The sequence below is a fragment of the Ceratotherium simum genome, chromosome 1, assembly GCF_057802395.1.
Source record: "Ceratotherium simum simum isolate JZ-2026a chromosome 1, ASM5780239v1, whole genome shotgun sequence".
NCBI classification, from domain to species: Eukaryota; Metazoa; Chordata; class Mammalia; order Perissodactyla; family Rhinocerotidae; genus Ceratotherium; species Ceratotherium simum.
Genome location: NC_141900.1, coordinates 101876945 through 101891862, shown reverse-complemented (window position 1 = coordinate 101891862; position 14918 = coordinate 101876945). Strand labels below are relative to the sequence as shown.

Sequence of the window (14918 nt, the reverse complement as noted above, 5' to 3'; positions counted from 1 at the left end):
TGGTGGGAAGGAAGATCGCTGAATATGAGGACATTGGAGGAAAATCCAGACCACAACTGCAGAGACTGGTTTGTGCAGGAAAATTCAGGTGACAGAAAAAGAAGCTTAGTACTTTTAAGAAAGTGATTAGGAGACCAGTGAGAGGCCATATACATACTACACACAACTAGGGGCTGCAGAAAAGAACTGTGGCAGGAGCTCAAGCATTGTTGGAGAAAATAGAAGTATCATATATATATGTTTACACTCACTAAAATAATAATGGTGGCACATTGATAATAAAACATCCTTTCAGTTTTCTGTATCTCAGTTTAATAGTTTGGAATTGAATGGTTCATTTTTATTTACTTTGCCTATTCTCTCTAGAAACATTTTGGATCTCCCTTATTAGTCCCAATTTCCAGCCATGTTCTGTTTCTTTCTGATTTGAGAGGCATTGACAATTCTCCCTCTGTCTACCTTTGTTGGTTGCTCTTATGCACAGCGCAATTCCCATACTCCACACAACGGTCCCCGGAGGACAGTCTAAGGCAGCGTTTACTTCTTTCATCTTTCTCAAAGATATAGTACCTCAATGCCTTCTCTGCTCTATCTTCCCTATCTATTTTTAGCTCTCTGACCCATTGCACTACTACCCCTTTCTCTCAAGGGGAAGTATAGCATAATGGTTAAAATCTTGGACTGCAGCATTAGATTGCCTCCATTCATCCCATTCAGCACTTATTAATTGTGTGGTCTTGGGCAAGTTAATCAACCTCGTCAAGACTTGTTTTCCTTGTTTATAAACTTGACCTAAAAATGGTACCTATGTTACAGGGTTGTTGTGGGGATTACATGAATAGATGCAGATAAAGTGCTCAGAGTGGTGCTGGGCATTTGGGAAGCCCTCAGTAAACGCCCACAGCTGTCCAACACAAAAATGCACTGGCTTGGGAGCCAGCATTTCTGGCTGTATGTTTCCTGTGGCTGCTGTAACAAATTATCACAAACAGGTGGCTTAAAACAACAGAAATTTATTTTCTCACAGCTCTAGAGACTAGAAATCCAAAATCAAGGTGTCTGCAGGGCCATGCTCTCTCTGAAGGGTCTAGGGGAGAATATGTTCCATGGCTTCCTCTTAGCTTCTGGTGTTGCTGGCAATCTTGGCATTCCTTGGCTGGTAGACACATCACTCGAATCTCTGCCTCTGTCCCTACAGGGGTCCTCCTTGTGTGTGTCTTTACATGGCGTTCTCTTCTCTGTGTGTCTGTCTCTGTGTCTCTTCTCCTCTTCTTACGAGGACACCAGTCATATTGGATTAGGGTCCACTCTCGAGACCTCATCTTAACTTGATTACATCTACAAAGACCCTCTGTCCTAATAAGGTCATATTCACAAGTACCAGGGTTAAGACTTCAATGTATCTTGTTGGGGGACACAATTCAACCCGTCACACTAGGGAAGGGGTTCTTGCACTGGATAATGGCTTGCCTGCCTGCCTGCCGTCCTTCCCTCCTTTCCCTTTTCCTTGATTGTTCCTCATATAGAACACTTGTCAAGTTCCCTGACCTCACGTTCTAGTTTTTCAGTACTGGATATAATACTTCAGATGTGGTCTAACTGATGCTTGCTATAGACTCCTGAGATCTGGACATTTGGCTAGGGTAATATTAAGAGTATTTCATTTTGTTGTCCATTTTGGTAGCCACATCACACTGATGCTTCAGATTGAGCTTGGAATGAATTACAACAAACATGCTGATTTTTGCATCCCTTCCTTACTAACAATTTATAACCATCTCTCATGCCTCTTTAGCCTATTTTTCTGTTTCTGAATGCAGTCTTGAGAGAGTTAATAGAGATAAACATGGTCTGAACTGCTCCTAGAATTGGAATGGATGGGCAGTCACAGGAAATACTGTGGGTAGTCTGAGAGGCTTCTAGACTTTGCAGCCTGAATCAGTTGGCCTGGCCCAAGCATCGTGGGGCAAACAAACGGCAGGATGGACCTGTTGTGGAAAACAATCCACTATTAGGAAAAAATCCAAGCTGCCATTTGCATGTTATCACATTCCCTTCAGCGTTCCTACCCACAGTGAGCATCCCTGAAAAGCCATCAGTATCTTTATGGAAGTCCAAGAGGCAGTCTGAGCCCTTCAGTAGAAGGGGGAGGGAAGCTTGGGCTGTGGCCCTCCAGACATCCCAGCCTGACCCTTCAGAAGGCTGCTGCCACGTGAGTGTCAATGATTGATTTCTCCCAATATTGACTTTGAATTATAAGCAGGGTTGGGGCACAGTCAACACAAAACCAATATACACATTTAGAAAGGAGAAGGCAGCTCTTAACAAGAAAGATTGGTTGTTTCATATTACTGTTTTTCTTTCCTTCACCACATTTCTTAATTTATTTTCCTCTTCATTTCTTTTGAATACTTGTAATTTGCATTGACATGCCTGTTTGAAATGTAACAAGGATTAAATGTGATTACTGCAATGCTTTCTATACTGGAAATATGTACTACAGATTGTCCACAGTGGGGATAATTTGTATGTGGCTAATTGGGACTTGACAGGATCATTCCTAACACTCTTCTCTGGAGGGTTTTCTTTCTCTAGAAGAGTTTACAAGTTCTCTTTGATTTGCAAAATGTGCATCTAAAGTACCACCCCTGTGTCTTAGTGTTACCCTGTATTCTCATCAAGGAATCCCCCCCATATTTATATTCTATCTCTGTGCATAGTAGGCACTCAATAATCTTGAATAATCTTGAATAAATCTGCCTCATTCCTTGTTTATTTGGCCCATTGCTCTGCCTTTACTAGGCTTACAAGTTTCTGAAATTCAGAAGCCTGAGAAAAGAATAACAAACACTTCATAAAAATATGAATCTTCACAAAGTTCTATGGGAGATGATATTATTATTCTCATTTTATAGATGAGGAAACTGAGGTGATAAAAGTTAAGTGACTTGCCCAAGTCATACAGCTAAGAAGCAACAGAAGTGGCATCATCTTTTATTGTCACTGGTATTAGCAAAGTGCATAGTGGAGGCTCAATGAATAAGTGGTTAAATGAATGAATGAAATAAACAACTCTAGAAAAATCTATTTTATAATTGACTATTACACCAAGGCCCTTGGGAAATAGGATAGTTTCCATGTAATGCAGTAAGCTGACCAAACTGTCTCTCAAATAATAATAATAGAAAATAATAGTGCTTGTTATTTTCCAGGCATTGTCCTAGCTATGATTTTAATTCCTTAGTTATTATGAAAATAATAAAATGGATAAAGCTCTTATTATCCAATCTTTTCTCTGCCTGTCAATTAAAATTTAAAAAGATAGGAGCAGAATATGGTATATAAAATTGTAATATTGAAGGGGTCAAGAAGACATCTTTAATCTAACTTTCAGCAGGACGTATAAAAGCATTAACGCTATCCACCCACCCTATGTTTCCGAGGACCACTGGGAAGGGTCTGGTGCAGCCCTAATATATAACAGGGACTCAGACATAGGCTGAATGATTGGATGCATAAATGAATGTTTCTGAGTTTTAAAAAATTCCTATCACCAGCAGTATAATCATCCACTTGAAGGAGATCCAGTCACAGATAAGAACAGGTAATCAATCCTCTCTGGTCAAGAGGGACGTACCTCGAAGGAGGGCCCTGCACATCCTCTGCACTGGCTTGAAGCTCCTGCATCAGCAGCGATGGCTGGGCAGGAGAACGTGTTGTTGGCCACTAGATTACCTTCAGGGACATCCTTTTTAAATTATCTGCAAGGCTGTTCCATCAGTCAACTTTAACACTACACCAATATGAGAGAGAAATAAAAACTTTTGCACAGTCTTTTCAATGACATCTCCATAGTAGAAAGTAGATCTATTAGTTTTCTATTGCTGCCATAGCAAATTACCACAAACTAAGTGGCTTGAACAACGCAGAGTTATCATCTTACAGTTCTGTAGATTAAAATTCCAACATTAGTGTGACTGGACTAAAATCAAGGTGCTGTCAGGGCTGAGTTTCTTTCTGGAGCTTCTGTGGGAGAATCCATTTCCTTGTCTTTTCCAGCTTCCAGAGCATGCCTACATTTCTTGGCTTATGGACCCATTCCTTCATCTTCACAGATAGCAACATAGCATCTCTCTGATCCTTCTTCTGTCATCAGATTTCTTTCTGATCACAGCTGGGAAAGGTTCTCCATTTTTAAGGACTCCTGTGATTAGATTGGGCCCATTCTGTTAATCCAGGATAATCTCCTATCCTGAGGTTTTTACCCTTATCACATCTGCAAAGTCCCTTTTGCCATATAAGGTAACATATTCCCATGTTCTGGGGATTAGGATGTGAACATCTTTGGGGACCGTTATCTTGCCTACTACATGAACACATGGTAAAGGTACACCCTTCTCAGTGCTGACAAAGATAGGCAGGAAAGTATTATTATACATGATGATTTCCTCAAATTTTCTGAACATTCTATATTTCCATCTCAATCATTTATCTTCCTGTATATAGAGTAACTTAATTTTTTATTTTTTTTAATATTTATTTTTCCCCCAAAGCCCCAGTAGATAGCTGTATGTCATAGCTGCACATCCTTCTAGTTGCTGTATGTGGGACCCGGCCTCAGCATGGCCGGAGAAGCAGTGCATTGGTGCACGCCTGGGATCCGAACCCGGGCCGCCAACAGCGGAACGCACGCACTTAACCGCTAAGCCACGGGGCCGGCCCTAGAGTAACTTATTTCATGTTAATATTAAGCATTAAATTAGCCTAACACAATTAGCATGCTTTCAAAAAATTAATAAAATTATTATACATCACATATAGTAATGAAGTATGGAAGTATAGATATAATAGTACACACATATTAGCAGCATTTTTAAAACTATCTTGGCCAAATTACCTTACTATTTAATACAAAATAACTTTCCAATTTTTGCTACGCATAGTAAAAAATATCTACAAAGATTAAAGTATAAGTGTATATCTGTGTGTGTCTATGATTCATGACAAAAGGAAATTTTACAAACACTAAAAAAAAACCTATAAATTGCTATAAATTGAATTCAAATTGCATATAGTTATTGAATAGCTACTGAGTGATAGGCACAAAGGATTTAGACACACAAATGAGGCGTGGTGTTTGGCCTCACGAAGCTTACAGTTTGAGAGAGAAGACAGGTACATAGGCAAAGAATCAAAGGCAAGACACAAAATCACTTTACAATAAATGTAATTTGCTTTGGGAGTCTGGGGAAGCAAGCTTTTAAGTAATGGGCTTTAACCAGACTTTGGGGGTCGGGGGGGAGTGGGGGAGATTTCCTCGAGAAGGAAGCATTGAAACCAATCTTCAGTGGGGAGTGAGGTCTAATTGGCAGATGCGTGATGGGCTATTTTGGGTGCAGGTAAAGGGCCAGCAATGAGAAAATACAAATATTCTCAGATTGGCCACGGTGTAGACGGAGGTGAAGCTGAGAAGGTAAGATGAAGGGACACTTTGGACTCTTTAAATCCTAGTGACTGAAGGAGTTTGGGTTTAATCATGAAGGTAGCAGGGAGCTCTTGAAGGTGTGTGAACAGGATAATGGCAGGGACCTTTTGAAGAATTAACATTTGGAACAGAAACTGTTAGTTGCCTGCTAATCCTTTTTCCCCCTTGTTCTTAGGTAACAGAATCCTCATGTTTAGTGAGGCACATTCATGCCCAGGTAAAGGCTCCATAACCAGCCATCTTTGCAGCTAGAAGTGGTCATGTAACTAAGTTCAAGCTAATGATATGGAAACAGAAGTGGCATGTAAAGTCGTTTCCAGAGGGAGAAGTCATGCTTTCTTTTTCCCCTTCTCTACCTTCCACTTGGAATTTGAGTGTGCTGGCTGGAGCCCTAGAAAGAAGCCTTATTGGATCCTGAGGATGCGGTCAAACCCTAAGAACGCTAGAACAAACTCTTGGAAGGAGCATGCGCTTCTTTCACACAAAAGGGAAATAAGCTTCCATCTTGTTTAAGCAACTCTTATTTATTTATTTTTTTCTTATGTACAGCTCAACTTAAACTGAAATCAGTGGTTCTTAACCCTGGCTACACACTTGAAACCTCAAGAGTTTGCAAAATCCAGGATGGCCAGAACTGATCCCCAGAGATTTTGATTTATTTAATCTAAGGCAGGGCCTGATGATCAGTAATTTTTAATGCTTCCTAGGTGATTCTAATTTATATGAAGCCAGGCAGTGATAATCACAGTTATAAAGTTGTAGGATGGGTGGAGCTTCAAGGTTGAAAATTATTTTGGAAGGTTGTTGCAATACTGTTCGGAATTTAGATTTAGATCTAAGAGAAATGCCATAGCAATAGAGGGTCAGGCATCTGTGACAGGCCCGGGGAGGTGGCTGGCATGGTAAGGAGGTGTGATGATGAGTTTCAGGTGCAATGGATTTGATCTTTCAGTGGAACACAGAGTAAACAAACAAACAAACGGGCTGCATCACGTGTGGCTTTCCCCGAGACCCACAAATATAACATGCTTCAAAATTGCTTCATCAGCACTTTGCTTTAAACTTAATAACATGCCTTTTAATTTGATCCTTTTATCATGATTGATATTCTAGGGAGAATGCAATTTTTTTCTAGAAAATATAATAGATCTCTCTCTTTTTAAAGCACATTGGGGAGAGGAATCCTGATGGAAAATGATCTGTGCTTTCTTATAAATCTCTCTTGGATCTTAGTTCTGTTTTTCTCAAGACCCTAAATAATCTACTCTGTTCAAGTCCATTTAGCATTCTGTCGGTAGGCTGTATCTATTTCGGGAACCCGCAGCATGCTCTGAACATTTGACAGCCTCACACCTGATTAATCTCTCTGCCTTTCCTGTCATCAATATTATTTAGGGGCAGTGGTCAAACCATATTGACACTTTGCTGACATCTTCTCCGGTGCCCAATTACCTTTCTGTCATGATACAATCCAGGAGGTGACAGGAGGATTCTATGCAGTGCCAAGCAAGTTGGCACCAAAATATCCCTGACACAGTATATAATACATCATTTTTATGCTTCTTTTGGAAACAAGGAGAGACATTTCCCTACCCCCATTGCCAATAGGTCTTTTAGCTCACAGGCTGCTTTGTGTCTGGAGCAGTCCAGTGCTCGCCTGGACGAGCCTCGCTATTTCCTATTTCACACCCCAAGGTGAATTCCTAATGAAATAGCAGAAGCCCTTGCCTTCGGCTCTTAGCCCTGGCCCACATATTGACAGGTAGTTACTCTTCTCAACGAGCTCTGCTGCTAGAGGTTCAAGGACTATCCTATTTAGATGTAACTTGACGGTAGAGGAAACCTGGCCAGGAAACTTGAGTAAGGATGAGGAATAAAACACATGGGCTGTGGAACCTTTCCGAAATCCGCTCTGGCCCTGCTCTGATACTGAAAGACAAGCTTTGAGACTAAATAGGATTAAAATAAAGACTTTCCTTTTTCTTTCTTTCTTTTTTTAAATAAAGTTTAACTTAATGGAGACGGCCTTCATTAGATCAAAAGGGCATTTCTATTTGTGTATCTAAAAAGAAAACATACCAATAGCTACTCATTTTTATATTTTATTTTATACACACACATATTTATTTGAAAATCAACCATTGTTTTGGTCAGTTTACAATCAGAAGAGTGTTAGTCATAATTGATATCAATACTCCTCCTAATAGCACACTCCTGTAACATGCATGAATAAGGCTGCAGAGTATTGGGACGTAAAGGGATTGTTATTCCTAGAAGGATCCCAGACGGATTAAAAGCACAAACATAAATTTCACAGAATTCAGATCAATGAGAAAAAAATATATTTTGCCTATGGTTACAAGGCTAACGGCACGGATGTTCTCATTTTCACTGTGTTAAATGAGAGAAGTCCTCCAGTTTTTCTAGAAACCATTCCAATATTGGGCCAGCAGAATCAAGAACAGGGATGCCTGTTTGTTGTTGTTGAAACTTATTCTTCTATCTGTTTTTTCTTAAGAGAATAGTCTAATATTGATTTGTGATGTAACAGAATATCTGTAAGGGAGGGCCCTTACTTTTAAAAATTCTAATTGAACAGGTTAAATATAATCATGGCAAAAAATTCAAAGGGTAAATAAGGTATAGAATGGGATAAAGACAAGTCTTCCATAAGACCCCACACCCTCAGTCCACTGTGTTAACTATTATTCGTTATAGTTTTCAGAACTTGTCTATGTATGTATAAGGGTTATGGATCTATATGCCTTTTAAAAAAACCCAGACTCACATCATACATAGTCTTCTGCAACTTGCTTTTTGCACTTTCATCTTGGCCATCTTTCTATGCAAGTTTTTATGTATCTATTTCCTTCCTTTGACAGCCTAATAACAGTATAATTATCTAAAACTACTAATAGACATTTCTGTTTGGGTTTGTTTTAACTGCTACAAAAAATGGAAAATAAAATTTTGGTACTTACATTTGTTTGTATCCATTCAAGAGAGTAAATGCCACATAGTGAAGGATTCAGTCAAAGAATATATGTGTTCAAGTTTTGATAGCAATTTCCAAATTGCCCTTAGAAGGCAATTCCTTGACTTCTCTTCCCCTCATGAGGAAAGATTATGAAATAAAACTGATGTTGTCACTGTACACATTGGGTCAGATTGTTGTCCCACAGGAGGTGTCACCTTAGGCTGAAACCTAGACTTGGGAAAACATACCCAACAAACCCAAGTGCCTAGAAGAGGCTACTGTGATGGCCTGTTCCAGGCCACAGCGAGAGACAGCCTTTCGTAGCTTAAGCATTTTCTCCTCGAGGGAATTAATGTTCGCACTATCAACCAGCCTGAGAAACAAACGTTCCTCCTCTGGGGACCGAGGGAGGGCCTGGGATGGGGGGCAAGGACGTACTCCATCCAGCTTAGATCCCAATGCCCAGGGGCGCCTGAGGAATATCGTCAGTAACAGCAGGGCTAAGACCCAGCGGAAGGATGGCTGGGAGCTGGGCAGGGACTTGGGATCAGAGTCCTGCCTGTCGTCTCTAAGAGTGACTATTTCAGGTAGCAGTTGTACGTTTCTCTCAGTGTCATATTTCTGTAAGCCCCAAGCCTTCAGTCGGTCTCGATGAAAGACACAGTGTGGTTTCCACTGTGCTGGGATGACTAGGGAGCCCTCTCCCCTCCAGAAAAGCATCAGTGATGGTCACAGATTGAGACAGCCATGGGCAGCAGAAGAAGAATCTCATGGGAGAAGTTGTTCTCTTGAACACCTATGATGCTGCACCGAGGGAGACCACGAGGTAACTCTGTGTGTGCATGGGGTGTGTATAGTTTGAGGTGAGCTTACCGGACGTAGTAACAACAATTACAACAGATGTTTGAGGAGCATTTACAGTGAAATATAGACGTGCATTTTCACTTATGAGTATCCTCTCGTTTAAACTTTATATCTACCATATAATGTAGGTACTCTTACTATTTCAACTTTGTGCTAAGGAAACAGTCACAGAGAGCTTTGGTAACTTGTTCAAGGTCAGTGAGCTAGCAAGCAACAGAGCTAGCATTCAAAACCAGGTGACGTTTAGAAAATAATTTGAACCTATTTATGATAAAATTACTTTTAAAATAAAATCAAAATAAGAGATTTTCAAAAAACCAAATTAGGAACACCATAGAGGTGAGTAAAAGTAGATACTAAAAATGAAATTTTATCTTCATGTTCTTGGCAGCATTATTCACAATCACTAAAATGTGGAAGCAATCCAAGTGTCTATCGATGGATAAATGGATAAACAAAATGTGTTATACATGTACAATGGAATATTAGTCAGCCTTAAAAAGGAAGGAGATTCTGACACACACTACAACATAGAAGAGCTTTAAGGACATTGTGTGATATAAGCCGATTGCAAAAACAAATACTGTATAACTCCATTTATAGGAGGTACAAGAGCAGTCAAATTCTCAGAGACAGAAAGAATGGTGTTTGCCAGGGGCTGGGGGGAGGGGAGAATGGGGAGTTATTGTTTAATGGGCAGAGAGTTTCACTTTTGCAAGATGAAAAGAGTTCTGGACCTAGCTGGTGGTGATGGTTGCACAACAAAATGAATATATTTAATACTACTGAAATGTACACTTAAAAAATGGGTAAGACAGTAAAATTGTGATGTATATTTTATCACAAAAAATTGGAAAAAATGAAATCATACTGCACATAGTGCATACATTGAAACTTTTACAGGGTTTATGTCTTGCTGTGTAATATCTAAGCATGAGTTTGGAGTTTGCCTGCCCTGGGTTTGACTCTTGGCTCTATCACTTGTTAGCTGTGTGACTTTGGGGAAGTAACTTAACCTCTCTGGGGCTTGATGTCCTCATCTGTAAAATGAGGATGAAATAGTACCTTCATCATAGGGTTAATGTGATGTTTAAATGACTTGACACATTTAAGCATTTGGAACAATGTCTGGCACATAATTAACACTTAATAAATGTTCACTATTATTATTTGAGAAAAATGACAAATGAAAAAGCACAACAAAGAATAAATATTTTACTTCGAGTAAAAGTGAACATGTTTCATGGAAAAGTGTTATTAAGAAGATTAGATGAAATTGTTTATAAACAATGAAGAAATATATAATGATTACTTTTCAAAGTATTCAAAACCTTTAGCAATTTGTTGTTGGATGGTAAGTTAACCTAATCAAATGTGAGTTTTTGGCTTTGGAACATTAAAGAGGTTCTGCTGCCTAAAAATGCTGGTCATGGATTATTTCTGATCTAAGAAGAAAAGCCCTATAGATAAGCCAATTCCATTCAGGGTCAATAGAATATTGTACAACTGGTTAGTATTTGGCCTTTCTAATATTGAGGCGGGAACTGCTTACTAACTGTAACACAAAGACCGTGCTAATGGATTTTCACCTCACTTATTTCCCCCCATGTATGTGCTCACCTTGGCTAGGACACAACTACACAGAAATTCTGCAAGTACAAGAGAAGGGCACTCAAGCCATGAATGACACGGCTTCCCTGGCAATTCCATTTTGGAATTGCTAATTTCAGAAGTGATGATTTAGCTCATTGAGCCAGGCTGCAAGAGACCAGGAATTACCCAGTGGTGGGCACTTAGCTGAGACCAAGGCCCGCTTAATTAGGATTCTGGCACTGTAGGTGGGAATATTTACTATTGCTGTGAATAGTAAATCATAAATGTTAAATTACATTCAATCTCAGAAATAACTGTGCAAAACTTCTCACAGCATAGATAATCAGGCAATTATTGAGATGGTTATAGTTCTCGCAGGCCATTGCTGCTTTGCTATGAGACCCAATCATGCTCTGAGCTACAATCTCATTTATCCCAGCTCCATTTTTGTGTATTCTACTCCAGTAAGTAAGAATAAATGCTTAATCTAAGTTTTAGAGTTCTTTAAAAAAAGAACTTACAACATGTGGTCTATTGTTTAAGCTTTAAATTTAAAACTTACATATAGCTAGTTAAAACATTAAATTCATAAATCATTAAAAAGAAAAACAATGTGAGTAGTCGTCCTTGATCATGATATTGTAGAAAACCCCTGGACTGGAAGTTTGGAAATCTGGATCTTAGTCTTCTCTCTGCTTCTCATTTCCAATGTAATTTTTGGAAAGTAATTAAAATTTTCCTGGACCCCAATTTATGCATCTGTAATTCAAGAATTTTTTAACAATTTTAGCTAGGGTTCCATTCAACCTGCAAATAATAAAAATGATATACCCTACTGTAATTTTAAATATTAATTTATGACAGCACTTTACCAAATCTTTACATGAATTAGAAAGTACCATCTATCTATATTTCATTGATATGAAAACTTAGAGAAGTCAAATGTCCTGACTAGGTCACATATGGAGGAAATGGCATAGAACTTTGCACCCATTTTGGTCTCAGGTCATTTTAATCAAATGATTGCTGTGATTGAGGTAAGATTAGTGGAAGTAACTTTCTCAGCTGGACACAGAGTTTGAAAGCAAGAGATTCAGTAGAACATTTATTTTTACTTTTACATCACCACAAATGAGTCTCACATATGTGAATTTCACTTGGATTTATGCACTAGATTATCTTTTTCCTGAATCTCTCAGCTCTCCTCTGTGATAGGACAAAAAGAATTGAATACCAGTGATCATGGGAGCACACACTGCGGTTGCCTGGACAGTGAACCAATTGGGAAGTGCTCCCCCTTCTCCTAGTGCAGAGGCTGCACCCAAAGTCAGCTTCTTATAGAAGCCGTGGCTTCCTCCCTCTTTCTGGAGGGGATATGACTCAGACAATGCCTGTAAACAGTTGGCCTCTACACCGAGCCCACCTGGTGCTCAAAGAGTCTGATTTTCTTCCACCGACAAAATTGCTCTCATTCTTGCCCTATGGGCAAGAGCAAGTGGTTCCTTGGAAGATACATCCTTGATGTATTCAGCACAATAGCCTGGTTCCAGCATCTCTCTCAGGATTCATGGGATTGGGGACCTGTACCTTCTCTTCTCTTGGTGACCCCTGACTTGTAAGTTTCTCTAATAAAGCCTATTCCATAACCCTGCCACGTGATGTTAAGGAACTCGACTTGAGGTCTGCTGCACCGCAGGCTGACAGCATGAAAGGGACCCACTTTCCACAGTCTGTTTTCATTTCTTCAGATTCATTTGGAATCATTAAGATTTGCAATGAGAATTACATCATTAAGAATTGCAAATAGCTATGCATCTCGTACTGTACAATTTACGGAATGTTTTTATACTCTATATTTTATTTAATTCTCACAAAAGCAGCCAATCAAGATTTATTTTTTATTGTCAGACAACAAATTGAAGTTTCAGATTGGTTAGAAGCCTCCCTTGAAAGTGGCAAATCTAGGCCATTTTTAAAGTATCCACATAGCAGGTCTTTGCCAGGTGCTGGGAAATTCAAAGACCAATAAGACATCTCCAAAAGCTTTCTTTCTTGTGCTAAATAGGGAGGATCATTTTAATAGCTATTTATTACCAACATATTCATTACACTTTTCAGTTTGCTCAAAATATAGTGCCTCTATTATGAGACATTAGACAAAATTTACAGAAGCGAAGAGGTGAGGCTGTCTCAGCTGCTACTCAGCCAGAAGGGAACAAGACAGAGCAGTGTCCAAGCCCCTGAGTAACTGTGAAGAATTATTCCAATCAAAAGCTTGCCAGAGGGTGTGTCTATGGCTGAGGCTGAATAGGTATGTGTGCAATAAGTCTTCTCATCTGTGATCTGAATTCAGGTATGTTCTTGGAAATGGTTTCAGATGCAAATCCATTTCTCTGAAATCTATATTTATTATCAGTAATCCCACTAATGGTGCCCTTCTAGGTTTAGAGATGTTGTTATGCTGGCACCTCAAATTGAATATTTTCAAAGCTGAGCTCATCATCTACTTACTCAGAGCTTTATTCTTTAGTCTGGTATATGGCCTTGCTTCCACTCCATTTCTAGTTGCCCAGTGGCGAGCCTACCTGGACTTCTGTCTTTCTTCTCGCATGGTCATAACTATCAAGTCCCGTAGAGATCACTTTGTGAATATCTCACATATTCCCCCTTTTCCACGGTCATGTCGTCATTCATGGGTCATTCAAAGCCCTCAATGACTTTCAAGGACTACTGCGACATCCTCTTCCTCACCACCCACCTCCTCCATCAAGCTGACCTCCACAGGGCCCATTGCCGATAAATCCAAACTCCTATCACCCGCTGAAAAGAATGAAAGCTACAATGTTATACTGCCTACATGCTTAGCCTTACTGTGGTTCCTACTTTCTTCTCCACATCACGTTCCAGATCTTCTGCACCGACGATGCTTATTCATGCTTCTCCTCTAAGACGATCTTATAAGGAAGAGTATGCCAGGCAAACTCTTACTTCTCTTTCAAACATTCCTCTCTCTATCAGGACTTTCCTAACTCCTCCCTCCACTCTCTCAGTTAGACTTACATTTTCTTCCACTGGTTTTGTTGTATCCTGTGCACGTCTTCAACAGAGCACTAATTGTATTACGTGGTCTATTTGTGTGTGGCTTTTTTCTCCACTTAGTTTTTGAGTTCCTTGAAGACAAAGAGCATGTTCTATTTGTCATTATATCCTTAGCACTTAGTATGATGATGTCTGACAAAAATGAATTTCACTTGAATTTATGCACTAGATTTTCCTTTCCCTAAATATCTTAACTCCCCTCTGTGGTTGGACAAAAAGAACAGAACGCTCCGGGTTGCCGGGATGATGAACCATCTGGGACGGTACTCTCACTTCTAGTCAGGGAGGCTATACCTAAAGTCAGCCTTGAGTCCACGTTGAACAGAGAAATGAATCTGAGAGAGTCTATGGAACTTGCTTAAGGAAGACAACTAATAAAAAGTGACAACAAGAACATAGTCAGGGCAGGGATTCTTGTTCTCGCCATTCACTGTTTTATCTCCAGTGCCTAGGTGATTCTCTGGCACATCAGAGTTCAACCAATATTTGTTGAGTAAATGGCTGACTGAATGACTGACTGACTGACTGAATGAACAAATGAAAAGTTAACTTCAAAGCTCATGTCCTTTTGATTCCATTCTCTTGACTTCCAATCTTTGTATAGTGTAAAAATGTGTGTGTAGATACATCTTTCAAACAAATGAAATAAAAAATTGAATATCATGATTTTCTCTTTACAATAAACCACAATTAAAGAGTTATGATATCTATTTACACATACACACAGAAATTCTAAGCCATTGAAATATATAGCCTTGGTAATTCATTTCATTTACTAAAATTAAAATGGCTTTTGGAAAATAGGTAGACATTCTATCTGGAAATCAAACAACTTTATATTCAGAATTAGTTTTTGGTTAACTGGTAGAATGAACTTGTCTTGTAAACTGTCTTCTGAGT

At 39.3% G+C, this 14918-nt stretch overlaps 1 protein-coding gene across 1 annotated transcript in view; it reads right to left on the bottom strand.

Moving 5' to 3' along the window:
- CNTNAP2 (contactin associated protein 2) overlaps positions 1-14918 on the bottom strand; it is a 1356851-nt gene that overhangs the window by 393687 nt on the left and 948246 nt on the right. The gene's annotated exons all lie outside the window — the stretch shown is intronic.